This window comes from Gavialis gangeticus, unplaced genomic scaffold, assembly GCF_001723915.1.
Source record: "Gavialis gangeticus isolate Ggan-Ray unplaced genomic scaffold, GavGan_comp1, whole genome shotgun sequence".
Lineage (NCBI taxonomy): Eukaryota > Metazoa > Chordata > Crocodylia > Gavialidae > Gavialis > Gavialis gangeticus.
The window spans coordinates 109,485,969-109,505,174 of record NW_017729024.1 but is presented as its reverse complement, the minus strand read 5'-3'; positions in this window follow the sequence as shown (position 1 = coordinate 109,505,174).

Below are 19,206 nucleotides of genomic sequence, written 5' to 3'. Positions count from 1 at the left end.
CAGGTCAAATATGACCCATCCACCACCACTCTCTGAGTGCGGCCCCTCAGCCAATTTGCTATCCATCTGACTGTGTAGGCATCAGTGCCACAGTTGCCTAGGTTTTTAATGAGAATGGGGTAGGAGACAGTGTTAAAGGCTTTCCTAGAGTCCAGAAAGACTACGTCCACCATGACACCTGTGTCCAATGATTTTGTGACCTGATCATAGAAGGCAATCAGGTTGGTCTGACAGGACCTGCCCCTAATGAAACCATGCTGGTTGCCCCTGAGCATCATCCCCACTGCTAGCCCTTCATGGATGTGGTCCTTGATAATCTTAAAGAGCTTCCCCAGATTGAAGTAAGATTAACAGGCCTATAGTTGTCCAGGTCCTCCCTCCTCCCTTTTTTGAGGATGGGGACCACATTGGCCCTCTTCCAGTCATCCAGCACCTGGCCAGAGCACCACGAGTGCTCGTAAAGCCGTGCCAGAGGCCCCGCGATAACACCTACCAATTCCCTCAACACGGGTGGAGAGCATCTGGACCTGCTGATCTGAACATGTCCAGCCCCTCCAGAAGTTCTCTAACTCAGTCCTCCCTGACCCTAAGCCTGGCGGAGTCTCTCCTGAGTCCATCCTGAATCTCGGTGGGGGAGTCCTGGTCCCTGCACAAAAAAATGGAGGCAAAGAAATTGTTAAAATGGTCTCCTTTTTCCTCTGGTGCAACCACCAGATTGCCTAGCATATCCTGCAGGGGCCCCACATTACCCGGTGCCTTCCTCATACTCCCTATGTATTTAAAAAAGGACTTTTTGTTGTCCTTGATGCCTGATGCTAGCCCTAGTTCCATATCTGCCTTAGCTTTCCTAACAGCCCCCCTACAGACCTGAGCAATGGAGGTATACTCATCTTTCATGATAGCCCCTCCCTTCCACCGGGTGCACATCTCCTTTTTGTCAATCAGGCATTCCCAAATGCCCTTGGTGAGCCAGGGGGGCTTTGGAGCACTCTTGCCCCCTTTGATTCTCATTGGGATTGTCACCCCTTGGGCTCTGAGTATTGTCTTCTTAAGGAACGACCACTCATCTTGGGCACCCAGTTCCCCTACTCTCCAGGACCCCAGTGCCTCTTCTACCAATCTCCCCAACTCATTGAAGTTAGCTCTCTTGAAGTCAAGGGCTACTGCCTTGCTGCAGGTGGATGGTGAATTCCAGCAGGTGATGATCACTGTCGCTCAGGTGGTCAAGAACCTGGGGTCCCCTCACCAGGTCTTCACCTGTAGCCAGGACCAGGTCCAGCAGGCCATTTCCCCTGGTGGGACTGTGCACCTCCTGGTTTAAGTGGAGGTCCTGTATCTCGGCAAGGAATCTTTGTGAGCGTTCCGACATGGCTGACTGCTCCTCCCAGCAGATGTCCAGGTAGTTTAGATCACCCATGACAACTACATCGCTTGCCTTAAGTGCCTCTGCAAGCTGACCCAAGAATTTGCAGTTCAGCTCTTCCCCTTGGTTGGGAGGTCTGTAGTAGACCCCCACCTTTAAGTCCCTTTCCCCATGACCTCCCTATATTCTGACCCAGAGCACTTCAGCCTGCCCCTCCTCTGACCCCATCCTGCTAGTTGAGGATGTGTATTGCTCTTTGACATAAAGCACCACACCCCTGCCTTTCCTCCCCACTCTATCCCACCTGTATAGACCCTAATGTCAACCGCCCAGTCATGGGATGAATCCTACCAGGTTTCTGTGAGCTATGTCCGGGTTTGAACTAGCTATCCAGAGGGCGAGTTCCGCCTGATTATTCCCCATACTATGAGGATTGGTGTAGAGTTGAGACGTTTAAGGCCTTGAATTGGTGTGTGTGCCACCCCCCGATTCCCAGGACTATCCAGACCCCGGTCACTTACCTGGGTACTCCTTGTGCATGTCACCTGTCTTGGTTGGGAGGTGTCCTCAAGTCATCCTGTGGGCCCATCCCTTGGCGAAGCCAGTTGAAAGCGCACGGCGTGTGATCAGCCAACCTGGAAGCGAAGACATGCTTGCCTTTAGGGGAGAGGTGTAGCCCATCCCACCCAAGCAAGCCCCGTGCGTGAAAGTATGGGTCATTATCCAGGAACCCGAGGCCTGTCTGGTGGCATCAACTCCGTAACTGTCGGTTCACCTTGCCATGATCCCTGTTGACTTCCTGCCCCTGGGCAGGAGGCTGGACTTGACCCTGCCTTCTACTTGACTTCAGATGAACATGGCTAACTATATCTCTCTTATCACTGATAGTCCCTAGTATCCCAAAATCTGTCTCCAGGGGAGTTTTGGTAGAGGAAGAACTTCTAAGTTGGAGGTCATTAGTGAAGCATAAGAACTACACAAAAGGCAATTTTATCTTAGCACTCAGGTCAAGGTTATTAGCGTGCTAAAGGGCTTACAGAATCACATCCTTGCAGGTCAATTCTGTCTCCAAGTAATTTGCAATTGTAATTCCATTGACTTCAGTGAGAGCAGGATAAGTCCTTATGTAATCTTGAATTTCATCCATCAGTGAATAAGGGCTTCAGGATCAGGTCCAGGAAGAGGATCCTTAAACAGCTTTACCTAATAAGGCTAAAATGACACATCCCAGGCAAGGGGCATCCCATTGAACTATGCCATATGACATGCCATATGACAGTTCAGGACTTAGTCAGAGTGCAGACGTTGTACCTCCCCATCTAAGAGCTGACTGCCATTTACTATACAAGAGCAATGATTCTCCTTGAAGCACAGCTATGCAATCAATTTTCTTTGTGGAAGAAGCAACCAAACAAAAGACACCTATGTTATTCCTTAGAATATTGTAGTTAAAAAAGGGAGGAGCCCATTTACTGATACATCAAAATACTGACTTCTTGAAAAGAAATGATGATTTGATATCTGGAGGTATTTTTCTTGTGGATCTCTTAGGCTTGTAAATAAGTGAAAGAAAATCATAGGAAAAAGAAAGGCTTTTCCCCATATAGATTTTTGTACAGGTGACATACTGAAAAGATAGCCAGAAGTAATTCATAAGTAACACTATGAATCACTAGCAGGTTCAAGAATGTTCGTGTAGATGTACCCCAGGTGTTTATGAGTGGCAAGAATAATTCACTGCAATGTTAGAACTGTACAACAGATTGCTCAGCTGATGTAAATCAGCATTGGCCTATTCATTTCAGTGAAACTGTCAATTTACATCAGTCAAGGATGTAGGCTGAAGTAAGCTTATTTTGTTTTATCCAATACAAACAATCATAAACATTGAAATAGTAATAGTAATATACATATTGCCATTTGTAATGATTCTAGTGAAGTAATAATTGGTCCACGGAGTCAATCTTCCTCTTAACTAATCTTATTTCAGGAAGGAAATTATCTTGGAACCTTAGAATTTCACCTATATTCTTCCTTCACTCACTGTTCTGTAAATCAGAAGCAAGTCCACTGAAGCTAATGAACTTTTCTCCCCTCATTTACGCTGATGTAAGACTAGAATAATTCCATAGATGTTACTGGAGGTTTACAACAGTGTGGATGATAGGAGGATTTGGTTTGGAGGGATTTTATACCAGTATAACTGTAACTACTTCCTGACATATGCAACTTTGCTCTGATGTTGCTGATATGATGCATTTACGCCACCCCAGTAAACAACTTTGCTAGTTTTAGTAAGAAAAGTGTTTACTATGGTGTTCCTCTAAAACCTGTATGCTCAGAAAATAGATTTGGTCGTTAAAATTGGTCATTAAAGTTGCATCCTGCAAATTATGTCCATAAATAATATATAGGAAAATTGACCTTCAGACAAAAGGAGGGATGGCTATGCAAGCCCTGTGGCCTGAAGCTTAGGAGGGGAAGGAACTCTCTTCCCCAATCTTTTTGCGAGCAGGGGAAAGTACAGTGCCAGAAAGAGCATCTTTCTGAATTCTTCCCAGAATTCCTGAGTGACACTTTGGAAGTGAACCAAACTGTTCACAAACTCAAAATGTTTTCGGTGGTGAAACTGAAGAGTTAGAAAAAGAAAAGGTTTCTTCTCTCATGGTAAGGATGATATTTTGAGTAACCTACTAAAGCACTGAAATTTACTATTGTTTTGTGTTTACTCCCTATAGAAAAATCTTACGCTGCTGGGAATACTTGTTTTTTGGAGCTGCAGAGGACAGTAGCAGAACTGAGTGAACTCTAGAGATATTCCTTGTCCTTGGCTACTGAATCATTTTAGGTGGGTTGCACTGTCGAGCCTGTGAACTTAACCAGGCAGCATTTTCCAAGGACTAGAATGCACCTCAGAACTGTAGCCTTTTACACTGAACTATAAATGGGATTTAGCAAATAAGGAAGGGGCAGGGCATAATAAAGGACATTTTTTCAGTGAATGTTCAAATGGAGAGTAGGAATAGAGTTACTATTGTGACAGTTATTGTGGGGGAAAATTTTATTTATCATTAACATAGATATACTTCTGCTGTGTGACCTTTTCCCCTTCCCCCCTCCCAACATTTTCCTTGTTTCCTTGTTGACTTGGGGCCAGGTAGAAGTGACAATTTTCACCCAGTATGGCTCCCTGAAAGCACTCTACAGCCATGACCTAACACAAGTGCATGGCTGCAGAGTGCTTTAAAAGCTATTAAAGGCACCCAGGAAAGGTGGCTTGTAATGCAGATAAATAAATGATTATGTGGAGAAAATGGCTTTTTGTTCTGTTTTAGTAACTTTAAGGTTGTTTCCTCCTTATTTAAAGGATCAGAATAAATATCTAGAGCAAATGTACCTAATACGGTTCTTTCTCACTGCTGTGACTTTTACACTAGGTTTATACCTGATTTATACTAGTGTAACCCAGGTGGTGGCCCAGTAGTTGCTACCTCTGCCCAAACATCAGGGATGGTGTGGTGAGAGTGGGGAAGGGATTCTGGCCAGCACCCTTTACTTTCCAGCTGGCCCCTGCTCCCCACAGAGCAGCCCATGGTCCAAGAAGGTCTAACACTTAACTGATTTAACTATTTACACTTTATTTACAAAACAAGAATAATGGTAAAGGTTATTTACAAGTGAACTTAAACGGCAAAACAAACCAGAATGCATTAGTCAACCCTTGACTCAAGAACCACAGGTAGGGTAACTGGCAGCTTTCAGCCACTGCTGAGATGCTACAGCAAGGAAGCAGGGTGCTCACTTCCAGCAGCTCCAACAGGCTTCCCAATAAGCAATGGACTGAAACAGTGTAAGCTCTTCTGGTCTGCAGCAATCAAACTGGATCCAACCCCCAGAGGCTGAAGGGTGACCCTCCACGGCAACCAAAAAAGGCAACCTACAAACAACAGAGTAGGCTCCTGCAGCAACCAGCATGACCCAAGCACAAAGCTCAGGGACTCCATCCAATGACAGTCAGCTGCAGAATAATGGACAGGACTGAGTCCCCTCTGGGGCAGTCAGTGGCAGAGGGTGAGCAGTACAGGCAGCTCCCAGGGGTTGCTGCTCTAAACCCCTGCTCCAGTTGACTGGCTGGGTGTCCCACACGCCTCATGACTAGCCAATCCCACTCTGAGTGCTGGCTCGTGCCCTAAGCTCCCGGGGACCCTTGTCCTGGTGCTCTGCTGCTCCTCAGGATCCCAGTGCCTTGCTTGCTGCTGTCCCACTTCCCCAGGGAACGTAAGGGGTTTCCTCAACTCACCGGCCCAGCTCCCTGCTCCAGATAAGGATGCCGCCTATGCTCCTGGCTGCTGCTGCTTCTCCGCAGTGGAGTGGGGGGCTGACTGCCACCCCTAGCCTCCGGGATGCCTGACACATCCAGCATGCTGTGATGGGGCCTTGGGGCACCAGCTCTCTGCCCCCAGCCTGGCCGCAGATCCCTTTCTGCTGCAGGGCTGGAGGCATGGCCGACTGCCTCTGCCTTTTTTTCTCAGGACCTTGGAGACTCTGCAGAGGGGTCTCTCTGCTGGGTCAGCTCACCCCAGCTCCTTGTAGGCCTCCTGCATTGTTCCCCCGAGTCACTGTCAGCAGCCCCCACACGCCAGTTTGGCTGCTGCTTTTATCCCCTCAGGCAATCCCTCCCTGGCTTGCAAACCGACCAACCAGTGCTAAGGGTGGCTGGCCCACAACCCCAGCCATCCCCCTTCCATGCGAATGAGGACATTGAAAACCCCTTCTTTTGACTGGCTTCTCCTTTTCCACAGGGCAGGCCTCCCCTGCTCCACCCGTGGGGTCTCTCAGAGTTCACTGGCACTGTTTCTAGCCCAGGATAATTTTCTCAAGCCAATCTGGTGAGCCCACATTGGCAGTCTGTTACACTAGTAAGAGCAGAAATAGGATGTATTGTGTCTTGAACTCTTCCATGCAATTTTGACTTAATTAAGCTAAAAGTGAGGGCACTTTAACTGCCGAGATGTTTGGAGGGAGAAGCCATTGATTTGGATACAAGACGAGGATTTTGCATCTCTTCTTTGATGTTTTACCTTCATTGGGACAACTTTACACAAGGACAGAAATTTTTTTAATTACAGAGACAGACTGAACTCAAGATTCTTAGTACAGAATTTTGCATAATTCAAATCGTACCAGTTTCATAGGCCCCAACCTTCAGAGGTATTAAGGCCTAGACCTACAAGGAGATTTGGGCACTCTAACCATTTCAGCTCCATTAGAAGTTGATTGGAATGGAAAGGACTCAACAAACCTTTGGGCCAGATCTTTAAATCTTTACTAGAAGTCAATGGGTCTGCTGGCATGAATACATTTGTAGGTTTGGGCCCCTTGTACTGTTCATGAATGCTTGTGTGTTTTGATATGCATGTAATCGTCACAAGGAGTTTTTATTTTTATTTTACTTGAATTACACTCATTTGCAATATGCTTCTGGCCCCATATAGCTGTTTCCATAAAAAAAACCCTAATAACAAACAGAAGAGGATGTCTTTGTACAGTCCCTTCCAAGTCTAACTGCTCTTCAGAGTTCTGATTACAGGAAAAAAACCATGCAGATGCTGCTGCTTTAACTGTGATCTTAAAATGAATACTCATTGCTACATCCTGGGGGATTCAAGAATACTGACTTTGTTGCCCATCTGAAATAGGATATTGTTCCCTATTCCTATCATGCTGGTATCAGTTCCAACTTGGAAACCAGCCTTCTATCATAATTCAAGCCGGGGCTATACTGATGCAAACCTTCTCAGATATTATAAGCCAGTATGAGCTCAAAAAAAGAATTCACTGCTCAAGGCCAAATAGCTTCAAAGCTAACAATCCTCCAGAGTCAGTGTGAAAGTGTTGAAACTGTCAATGTCAACTTAGACCGTGCATAGTGAGTGTAAAACTTCAATAATGACATCATGGAGAAAAGGACAAAGGGCAGGCACTACACAGTGCTCTTCAAATCTTTGAAACCTTCAAGGATTTATCTGGACTAACACTTCTACACATAGTCATTGGGGTCTTAGGCTATACTGATTAAGGATTTAGCTTATTCAAAGGCTCTCACTGATAGGAAGGATGACAAGGTTTCAGCAGTTATATTGGATTCCATTAGCTTCCACTTAAAAAAAAGAAAGAAAAGAAAACCAAAAAAAACAAGATCTTGATCTTTTTTCTTCCTCTCATTGTCTTCCTTTGTGTCAAACCTTATATAGAGAGAGATATTAACGCCTGAGTTTGATTCACAAACAGATTTCATACCACTTATGCCTTCCGTTCTCAGAATGTAGATCCCAGCAGAATTGAATAAATTCTTCAGAAATTCCCCAGGGCACTGAATAACTTGCTTGCTCATTTCAGCTGTGCTGGGGCAGCAAGCATTCTTTAAAAGGAAAAAATATGTGAGGAAGGGTGCCGCAGTTCAACAAGGCAAAGTACATCTGATCAAGATAAAAAAAGCACCAATTTTTATAAAGGGCTGTAACAGGTTTTGCATTTGATTTTTGTATGGGAGAATGGCCTACACTAGACCTCAAATTCAAATCCCTCTAAGGTTCTAATTCCAAGTCAAAATTTAATGAACAAGGCCCATCCCTCCCATGTATAATGATTTTCAAAGTACCAGCCTCAGGTGCATTGATGTTCTATATAGATAATTATCTCTCACCTCTCCCTATCCTATCCGTTTCCCATTATTATTTGTGTTATGGTTACACTTAGAGGCCACAGTCATGTTCTGAGCCTGACTGTGCACTGTACAGACATGTAGTAAGAGAGCAAAGCACCCTGTTCAAGTTTGCTGATGACACTAAGATGTGGGGGGATGTGGGCACAATAGAGGGGAGCAACAGGCTACAGTTAGACCTAGATAGGTTACAAGGATGGGCGGAGGAGAACAGGATGGGGTTTAACACGGACAAGTGTAAGGTGATGCACCTGGGGAGGAACAATCGGCACCATACATACAGGCTGGGGAACTCCCCTCTTGTCAGCACGGAGGTGGAAAAGGATCTGGGAGTCATTATTGACTCCAAGATGAACATGAGTCGGCAATGTGGGGAGGCGGCTAGGAAGGCCAACTGCACCTTGTCGTGCATCCACAGATGCATCTCGAGCAGGTCCAAGGAGGTGATCCTCCCCCTCTATGCGGCACTGGTCAGGCCGCAGCTGGAGTACTGCGTCCAGTTCTGGGCGCCGCACTTTAAGAGGGATGTGGACAGCATCGAGAGGGTCCAGAGGAGGGCCACTCGTATGATCAAGGGACAGCAGGGTAGGTCCTATGAGGAAAGGTTGCGGGACCTGAACCTGTTCAGCCTTCAAAAGAGAAGGCTGAGGGGGGATCTTGTGGCCTGTTATAAACTGGTTAGGGGGGATCAGCAGGCGCTGGGGGAGTCCCTGTTCCCCCGAGCGCTGCAAGGAGTGACCAGGAACAATGGTCACAAGCTGGCGGAGGGAAGGTTTAAGTTGGACATCAGGAGGCGCTACTTCACGGTCAGGGCGGCTAGAGTCTGGAACCAGCTTCCAAGTGAGGTGGTGCAGGCTCCCACCCTGGGGGTTTTTAAGAGGAGGTTGGATGACCACCTTACTGGGGTCATTTGACCCCAGTGCTCTTCCTGCCATGGCAGGGGGTCGGACTAGATGATCTGCTCAGGTCCCTTCCGACCCTAGAAACTATGAAACTATGCAACTATGAAAATCATGGTATCAAAGAGATTACCATCTAAACAGATAAGACAGGCAAAATGGGAAGATAAAAGTATTAATATCAGATGATAAACAGTAAGAAAGAAATTAATTGACATCTCCAAAGTTATACATGGTTGTACAGAGGACGGTGATAGACTATTCTCTGTGACTACAGGGGGCAGCATGGGAAATTTAGATTGGATTTAGGAAAAATCTTCTCACTATGAGGGTGGTCAAGCATTGGAACAGGATACCTAGAGAGGTTGTGGCATCTCTGTCCTTGGAAGTTTTTAAGAGCAAAATGGACAAACACTTGTCTATGATGGTTTAAACAAGAGTGATACTGCCTGGAGCAGGTAGCTGGACTAGATAACCTCTTGAGGTCCCTTCCAGCCCTGCTTGTTCTATGATTCTATGAAGTCTATGGCAAAGTCTGGAAATGAACTCAGACCTCTTAAATTCTAGCCTAGTATCCTTCTTTTTTGTGTCTCTTTTTGTTGTTTCCTCTTTCAAAGTAATAGTCTCTTTCATATTTTGCAGCATCTTTTATTTCCAAAGATGCCCCCCAGCGCTTTTACATTGTCTAATCATGTTTTAGTTGAAGTCATGCTGTCTAGCTGTTCTATAGTATTTCCAGGTGTATGGGAGTTAATTAAGCATGAATTAAGGCAAGGAAGGGAAAGCTGAGTGGACCCAAACTCCCAAGCCACAGTTCACTAGTAAATCTGTTCCAGGCTCTTTCCTATCACTTGCCCTGGCGTCCTCCAGTAGCCCTCAGAGTGGATGCTGGAGATGATTCTGGAGCAGCCTTACTGTTGTGCTTCTGGTCTATGATGTGCCAGAGCCTGAGCGTGCGCTTTGGCTCCCCAATTCCAGGACAGGCCACTGCGGAGGTATAGACAAACAGCCTCACTGGTGAACTTCCGGGTCTTGAGCATGCCTGTGGACACAGGTGGGCAGGGCATGCTCCATATTCTCTCCCCACCCCAAAGCAGGGAGAGGATACATCCCTCCCTCTTTGATGTATAGACAAAGAGGGTTTTCCTATACATCACAGTATAGACAAACCCAAAGAGGACACTAAAACAGTACTGTATCTGCCATGCTTGGTCCCTATCAGGCCCTTTCCAAATATTCTGAGCTTAGGAGAAATGTCAGCCCCATGTTTATAATGCTCAAATTACACTTTTGGTCTGTAAATGCAAATTATGGTAATTATGTGATCAAATGACAGATAATAGCACTGTGTGGCCCAGTGCTGGGTTGGAAGCCAGGAATGCTTGGTATTACTCCTAGCTGTGCTCATGGCTTGCAGTCAGACTGACCAAAATGATCAGATGTGGTTGTATCAAAATGGGAACTTAGCTTAATTGTTGTGTTTCCCGGTGCAGGTGACCTATTTTCAGCAGGACTGACTATCCGTTAATGATGTGCCCTCAATTAATTTTGCCAGAAAGCAGGTATTTGAGTTCCTCTGAAATCCAACTTTTCAGCAAGACCTCCCTGTAGCTTGATTTCTGAGTGAAATCTGTACCTATGAAAATAAAGAACTTGCTAAGGCTAAAAATTGCTTTGAACATCTACCACCTTAAAATATGCACCAGGGATTTCCCAGTTGTGAAGGGAAGAACACTAATATCACTACCATATAGACTACCAAATATACTTGCATTTAGTAGCAGGGGTCAGTGAGGCAAAGCAGATTTGTATCCGTGAGAGGTGCTTTAATAGGCCCTGTTACCACAGTATCTGAATGCTTTGCAATCTTTATGTATTTAGCCTTCCAACATCCCTGTGAGGCAGGGAAGTCCTATTAGAATAATGAAATTAGGAATCCTCATTTTTAGGCTAAGGTTGTGAAAGACCAGGAAACTAAGGACGAGATCCACTGAAGTTGGGACTTAAGCACAATTTAGGTGCCTAAGTTCAAGATTTAAATCCACAAATGCCTGACTGCTCTTTTTTGGTGCCTGGCTTTTTTACAGCTAAGATCCCTATGTGCCTAGAGCTCTGATACTGTGCTTGCCCAGCACTGCTTTCATTGTGGTTGAGCCAAGTATCTAGGCACCTGTCTCACAGCTAAGCCTGGCCAAGATTATAAACTAGGCACCCCTGCTCCTAAGCCCCCTGCGTGGCCTAACACAGTACATGAGCTCAGAGTGTGCCTAATAAAAACTGACAGCCCTGAGTTCAGTAGAAAACACAGCAGCCACAACCACTTTCATGCTGGTGTCAGATCTGCCTTGTAGGACAATCCAGTAGTTACAGCACTTATGCAGAGAAACATGGGTTCTAAGCCATCCTCAGCCTGCAAGATTTCAACACCACCTCACCCTGCTTCTTAGGAGCATTTCCTAACTACCTAGCAAGAGGCCATCCTGGGAAGGGCATTTTCCATCCTTCCTGGTGAAGTTATGGCAGTGTGCAGTAAATAATAAAAGATTCATGGGGCTAGAGACAGGGAGCAAGAGGAGTCTGCCTTTAGCATGGTGATGAAGGCACCCACTGGAAGGGTGAAACCACAGGTTCTCACAACTGTCCCCAGGACTGGTTATTCATTTTGTAGTTGACAGTCATTAAATAAAATAAAGAAACATCTGTGGGACCAAGGACTGGATGAGGGGGCCTCATCATGCTGGAACACTGGATTCAAAGCCCTCAGGCTGATGACTGCCTAGAACCAAAGTCTTCCACTTCCTCAGCAAATGATCTAGGCTATTATATAAAAGGTGCTTGGCACAGTCAGTGCTGTTATTGGTCTTTACAAGAAAAGGGATGATAGAAGTGTCTAAATCTGGGAGGGAGTTTCAGGCTGTGAATGTTAACCCACACAAACACTCTAGAGAAGTGTGATTTCAGACATGCCCCTCTCTGCAGTGTTGTGTCTATCCGTCCCTGGCATCTAATTCTTCCCATCCATTTTATGGGGATCTCAGATGCTGCCTCAGGGCTGTGAATTTGACTCTGAGAGCTGGTTGCCTAACATTTAAGTATGATAATACCTAAGTGAGTGCCACTCCACACTTGGTGGGTCTGGGCCCTGGGTACATCCTAAACATTAAAGCTTTCCTTTTCTCTTCATTATAAAAGGGCAACTCCCTGGGAGTTCAGTTTATTTTTCAAACCAGCAATTATTGCTTTCCCTGATCTCTGACAATGCTCTCATCCCCCTCCTCACTTAGCACACAATGGAGCACAGGAAAAACACCTTTCAACATTTGCCACATTGCAGCAGTTGTGGCCCTGCCGGTTCTCTTATTCCTAGTGAATAGGGTTGCTCTGGTTCACGTTGAACTGCCTTTGGGGCTTTTAATGGTGCTCCCTGGATTTTACTTTTCCACATTCTTGTTGTTGTTATTGACTTAAATCAGCCTCTTATTTTTTTCTTAGTTCTTGTGCTCCTTAAAAAGAAATTAGTACAGAAGGAATGAAGGGGTGAAGGGTTATCACAACCCTGGGATTGGACAAGTGTGAGGGGAAGCTGGGAATACTGTACCTCTCTTCAAGCAGCTCTCTTCTGTGCTAATGTGTTGTTTTTGCTGAAGGGACTCCACTACAATGCTGGCTGTTTAAACATTTATGAAGAAGGTTTCGCATACATTCTGTGAAGTGATCACCTCATATATATTTTCTCCTGTGCTCACTATAACAACTGTGTACATGGACTTGTACACAATTGCGCTACCCATTGATGGTCTGATTCTAATCTTGCTTAACCCAATTTTACACCAGTGTAACATCACAGGACTTCGTCAGGGTGACTTTTGATTTATCCCAGTATAAATGAAATGAGAATTGGACCCTGCTGGAGCTTATTTTTAAATCAGGCCTGTTCAGCTTGAAGAACCAACAACAACATGGAAAACCTGCACTTAGCATGCAAAAACTACAAGAAGTTACTTTCACTGTCAGTGGCGAATTGAGAGGCTTTTTTGTTTATTATCTTGAGCGGGGAGGGAGAAAGATGATCATTGTCCATATTCCTAACAGTTCTTATTGCATAGTGTTTATGAGACTTCCTCATCCCACCCCTTCTCTCAAGACCTTCTCACACAAACCATTTTTCTGCCTCAGGTGAAAAAAACAGTTGAGACCCACTGGTACAGGGCAAAATTCATTCCTGATCAGAGAGCCAGCTTGAGGACACATACATGCCATTTACATCATGTTTTGGGGTTTGAGAAGGAATACAGTGTACACAGGCCTGTACTACCCTACCCTACCCTGGGGGTCTTCAAGAGGAGGTTAGATAGGCATCTGGCTGGGGCATCTGAACCCAGCACACTTTCCTGCCTATGCAGGGGGTCGGACTCAGTGATCTATTGAGGTCCCTTCCAGCCCTAACATCTATGAATCTACTGACAAACTCATATGGCATGTGTGCTTGCAGCAGCTCAAATAGAAGCAGTGCAAAATTGAGCCAGGGCTTTTTGCCTCAGCGCATGTGCTCAGATATGCGCTTTGTTGTGGAACAAATTGTACCACTTGGTGCAAAATAACCCTGCCTGGCTCTTCCCAGGTCAGCAGCCAGTGGGAACTAGAGTTTATTATGTGTAAGGTGGCTCAAGTCTCCCCAGCCCTTGTATGTGTGTTCCCCCTCCCACACATTCCCCAAGCACAGACCTCCCAGCCTTTTTCCTGCAGAAATGTAGCTCAGTGAGCTTCAGCCCCCTTTCGCTTCCCCCATATTTCCCCCACAACCCCAGCCTGCCCCAATTAGATTCACCAGCCCCACTATACATTTTTGGGTTTCTTTTTTTTTTTCCCTCCCTGATATGAAGCAATGGCAGGGCAGGAACCTGCTGGGGGGAAAATTCCCCCACAGAACTTCCTGTAGCCTCCACTATGGGGGCAGATCCCAGCTAAGCCCCCAAGGGCATGCATGCCCCTGCAGCCCTCACCCCAGAGGCAGAATCCAAATGACCTCCTCCAGGGGTAGAGAAGCCTGAGACCTCTGCTGTGGGGGTAGGCAAGACTCCAGCAGGGAGCCAGCAGGGCCAGGGGGTCTCCCCTGACCAGGCCCCTCCCAGAGGAGTTCCCTGCTATCAGGGGCCAGGGCCAGGGGCAGTGGGAAGGGCTCCAGAGCTGGGGGTAGGAAGGGCAAGGGCCCCACCCCCAAGCCTAGATCACCAGTGCCTGAGGGGACCAGGTGTGCCACACCAACTAAAACACCCACTCAGCCTGTCCCTGACCCAAGCCCTGGTCCCACCAATGCAGCCCCCCAGTGGGGGAACTGCAGCTATGCACAGGCAGCTCCAGGGCATCCCACAGCTGCAGGGCCTGGACCCTCCACCACTGGCCAGCTCAGGCAGTGCGGCCCCCTTTCTGGCACTCACTTGCAGGCACAGGGTGAAGTGCCAACTGCCCAGGTAGAAGAACCTGCATTTTGAGACCTGGGTGCAGGCCTTGGCTTGGGTAGTGGGAGCCCCCAAGATTATGGCAGCCTCCCGCTTTCATGGCAAGGGGATCTTTTTCCTTGACTCGGATGGCACCACACAAAAGTGGTGGAGAGGGGGATTGTGGTGGAGGGTGCATATGTCTCCTGCAAGCCCCTAGAAGAGGTGGTCCTCAGATCTGTCCCACCTTATAGCCCCAATTGGGCTCTGCTTCCCCATCTCCAAACCCTGGGGAGAGTTATATTCCTATAGTTTCATAGTTGGTAGAGTCGGAAGGGACCTGAGCAGATCATCAAGTCTGACCCCCTGCCATGGCAGGAAAGAGTACTGGGGTCAAATGACCCCGGCTAGGTGATTATCTAGCCTCCTTTTGAAGACCCCCAGGGTAGGAGCCAGCACCACTTCTCTTGGAAGTTGGTTCCAGATCCTAGCCGTCCTGACAGTGAAGTAGTGCCTCCTGATATCTAGCCTGAATCTACCCTCTGCCAGCTTGTGACCGTTATTTCTTGTCACTCCTGGTAGCACTTGGGGGAACAAGGACTCCCCCAATGCCTGCTAGTTCCCCCCCACTAGTTTGTAAATGGCCACTAGATCCCCCCTCAGCCTTCTCTTGTGGAGGCTGAACAGGTTCAGGTCCCTTAGCCTTTCCTCATAGGGCCTGCCCTGCTGTCCCCTGATCATGCGAGTGGCCCTCCTCTGGACCCTCTCCATGCTGTCCACATCCCTCCTGAAGTGCGGTGCCCAGAACTGGATGCAGTACTCCAAAACTGGACGCAGTACTTCCTGGTGGTGGCCCTCTTGTTGGGGTGCCAAGACCATGGCCTCCACCACATGCACTCATTCTGTTGTCAGGTCATGATCTAGCTGGCGGTGGGAGCATGGCTGGAGGCCAAGGGCAGCCTCATAATTACTTTTCAGGGGGACCTAGTGAGGATTTTCTATATGCTGGGGAACCTGTGGTGCTTCTAATGCCATGCCCTGTGGCACTTACATCATGAGTGCCCCATGGGTCAGGCAGGGAAGGCGTCTACCACCTCCCCACTCAGGCCCCCCTGGCACTCTAGCCACAGCTACCAGCCCTCCAGGGAGCTTGGGGGACCCCACCCCTCAACCAAGTCTGGCAGAGTCCTGGGAAGGGGGGCAGTGGCCAGGGGAGGAGAGGGAGAGGGCCCTCCCTGCCCCTAGCTGTTCCTCCACTCTAACTGCCCCACAACCCCAACCCTCACCTTCTACTGGAGCCTGTCCACTTAGGACTATCCCATGACTGAGTGGGTGCAGGTCCTCTCCAGGTGCAAAGCCAAGAAAAAGGCCCAGGCACAGGTGGTGACCTCTGCAATAGAGGACCTCCCCTCACCCCCAAGACCATCACATAGGGAGAAGGAGTGGTTCAGCTTCTGGGGAGCTCCCCAGCTGCACCCATCACCCCACCCCCAGGGAAGATTAACCAGGTTATCCCAGGAGAGGAGACTTTGGGGCTGCTGGGCACTGCCGAACAGGAGCCCATGCAGGAAGCCCCTCACTCCACTGGCCATGGCCTACCTGCTGAGACCATGGGCACTGAGGCTGAGGCTGACCCAGGAGAAGGTCTGGCATCAGAGCCCTCTCTCTCTGATCTGGGGGAGACAGGGGCCCTGGGAGGGAGGTCCCCTTTCCCAGGACCCCAAGGCAGACACCAAAGCCACCCCAGTGCCTGATGGGTCTCTTCGCTCCCCTCCCAGCAAAACCTCACCTCCAGCCTGCCCCATCATCACGCACCAGAGGGGAATGGGTCACCTGATCAACAAGCCAATCTTGTCGGGAACCCTGCACAGACAACCCTGGGGCTCCAGCTCTACCCCACCATCCTATCAAGGAGCTCCACCCTCACCCTTGCTGTTGTTAGGTCATGATCCAGCTCGCCCAAAGGGCTGCAGAGCTCTCCCAACCACAGTCCAGGTTCATAGTGGACCTAGGGGTTCAGATGGTGCCTAAGGATCCCACTGAGCCCTAGGACCAGGAGGAGGGTGCCTGAGAACCAGCAGGCTCCATGAAGCCTGTAGACCTTTCTGTCCCAGTGATCCCCAGGGGTGAGCTAATTGCATTTCTTGACTGTGACTACACCCACCAGTCCACCAGCAAGGTACAGCTAGCCTTGGACTGCTGAGGAGATTTTGACAGCATCCTTGTGACTGTGAGGGCACTGGCAAGGGAAGGCAAGGGCCCCAAAAGCTGCAACACCCAGATATATAGGTGGGCCTGCAATTTCATAGATGCCCTCTATACATATGGGAGGCTGCTACACGAGCTGGCAGGCCCCACACTGGGCATTGGGCTGTGTGAGGTCCCTGATGAACCTTCTACTCCACCCCCAACCATGAGATCATTTAAAATCATGACCCTCAACTGCCACGGCTGCAGGAAGAGTCTCCAGAGATGCCGGGCGCTCTCCTTCCTTCAGAAGGGAGGGTACCCCGTGTCATGCTTGCAGAAGACCCTGGTGACTCTAGTCAATGAGCCTAATTGGTGACTGGAGTGGGGAGGCAGGGTCTTTTTTAGTCACCTCTTGGCCACCTCTTGTGGGGTGGCCATCCTGTTCTTCCCAGGCCTGCAGCCAGAGGTTTTCCAGGATGTTGCGATGGTGCCAGGCTGCCTGCTGAATCTCCAAGTCTGGGTGTGGGGCCTGGTCCTGAACCTTCTGAACATGTACACCCCTGCGAGGGACCCAGAGTTGGTGGATTTTTTCCACCAGGCAGCCACATACATTGGCACCCTCAACCCTTGTGAGTGCCTGGTCCTTGGCAGGGACTTTAACATCACCCTAGATGTGTGAGACAGGTTGGGCAGAGAGTGGAACCAGGCCGCCGTGGGTGTCCTCAGGGAGATCCTGGCGGACTACTCCCCAGTGGGAGCCTGGTGTGCCTGTCACCCTGCCGACCACCCTGCCTTCACCTATGTGAGGGTGGTGGAGGAGCAAGCACGCCACTGCCGGTTGGACCAGGTTTAGATCTCTTTGCCGCACTTTGCCTGGGCCCACTCCTCTGGCATCTGGCTGACCCCTTTCAGCCATCACAATCTTGTCTGGGCCCAGGCCACACTGGGGCCTGGGCATCCGGGGTCAGCCTACTGGCATTTCATTGCCAGTCTGATAGAGGATGTGGGCTTCAGGGAGTTCTGGCTGGCCTGGCAGGTGCAATGAGCAGCTTTCCCCTCAGCTTAGAGATGGTGGCATGTGGGGAAGGTGCGCATCCAGCAATTTTGCCACAGCTATACTCGGGGCCACACCTGGCAGAGGGAGGTGGTCTGGGAGCAGCTTGAGTGGGAAGTGCTAGAGCTGGAGAGATTCCTGGCCACCAACCCAACCAACTCATCCCTCTATGGAGAGTGTCAGGAGAGACAGGAAGAGCTTTGTGTTCTGGACGACCACCGCCCTTGTGGTGCATTTGTCCACTCACACATCCAGCTCCTTCAGGACATGGACTGTGGCTTCCACCTTTTCTATGCCCTGGAGAGAAGGCAGGGGGATGATGCACACACCCCCCTCATGGATCCAGGTGAGATGCACCAGCGGATGCAGGCCTTCTATGAAGAGCTCTTCTCCCTGGATCTGACAGACACCGAAGCCATTTACCCACTAGCCCCCATACAACAGGGGCTACTCATTAGCCAGGTGGGCATTAGGGCCCACGCCATTTTGAACGTTACAAATAGGCAGGAGCTTCTGAGGCCCACATGACACTCCTATCCTGGTTTTTTTCATTAGCTGTCCCAAGTATTTTGTTGTGTCATCCATGCATTGGCCCCATAAAATAGAGGATATTAGTTAGCCATGTAGGCCTCAGGGCCCATGATAATTAGGTGATACAAATAGTCAGGAACTTCTGAGGCCCAGCCACTTTGTATCTGGGGACACTAGCCCCTTGTGTCAGCTAGACTGCTGAAGCAGCATCCCAAATTCACTTTTTAAAATACCCCAAAATCCACATTCTTCCACAATTAGAACAAAAGAGAGAGAGAAAGGGGGATGGATTACACGGGCAATGTTTTATTGTTATAATTACAATGTTAAAGAAATTTGGAAGCCTATCAGTGTCTCTAGCATCATAATAAAATAAATCCTAAATATCTATACGTTTTAATGTTTGCTTTTGGTTTCCTTATCACATTGTGGGCGTGTGATGTGGGGAGGTGGGGCAGAGGGATGTGTGTGGGTGAGTGTAGAGGGATGTGGGGGAATGTGAATCAGTGTGTGGGTAGGTGTGGGGGGACTATGGGTGTGGGGGCTGCTTAGGAGGGATGGGTCCCCTGCATGAATGCCGCGTGCCCCCAGCAGCTGGTGGGACATGGCGACACTGGTGGTGGCAGGAGCATGGTGGTAGTGGTAAGCGGGGGACTCCCATCTGCACTGTTGGCAGAGGGAAGAGGGGTGGCAAGCAGATGCCACTGGCAGCAGGCTGGAGATGAGCAGGGGAACAAGAAGGAGGCTAAAGACCTTAGGGGAATGTCTCCAGCTGATCTCCAGGGGCTGTCTCCAGCCTCCTGCTGGTACTCCTGCTCATATCCAGCCTCCCAAGCAGGAGAACAAGCAGGGGACCAGAGACCAGCAGGAGGCTGGAGACAAGCCCCTGGAAATGAGCTGGAGACATTTCCCTGCTCTGTTCAGCATCCTGCTCCTTCTCTGCTACTGCTGGTGGGTGTGGGGAGGATTTATCGCATAGTCTGAAACTGTTATAACCAAACCACATG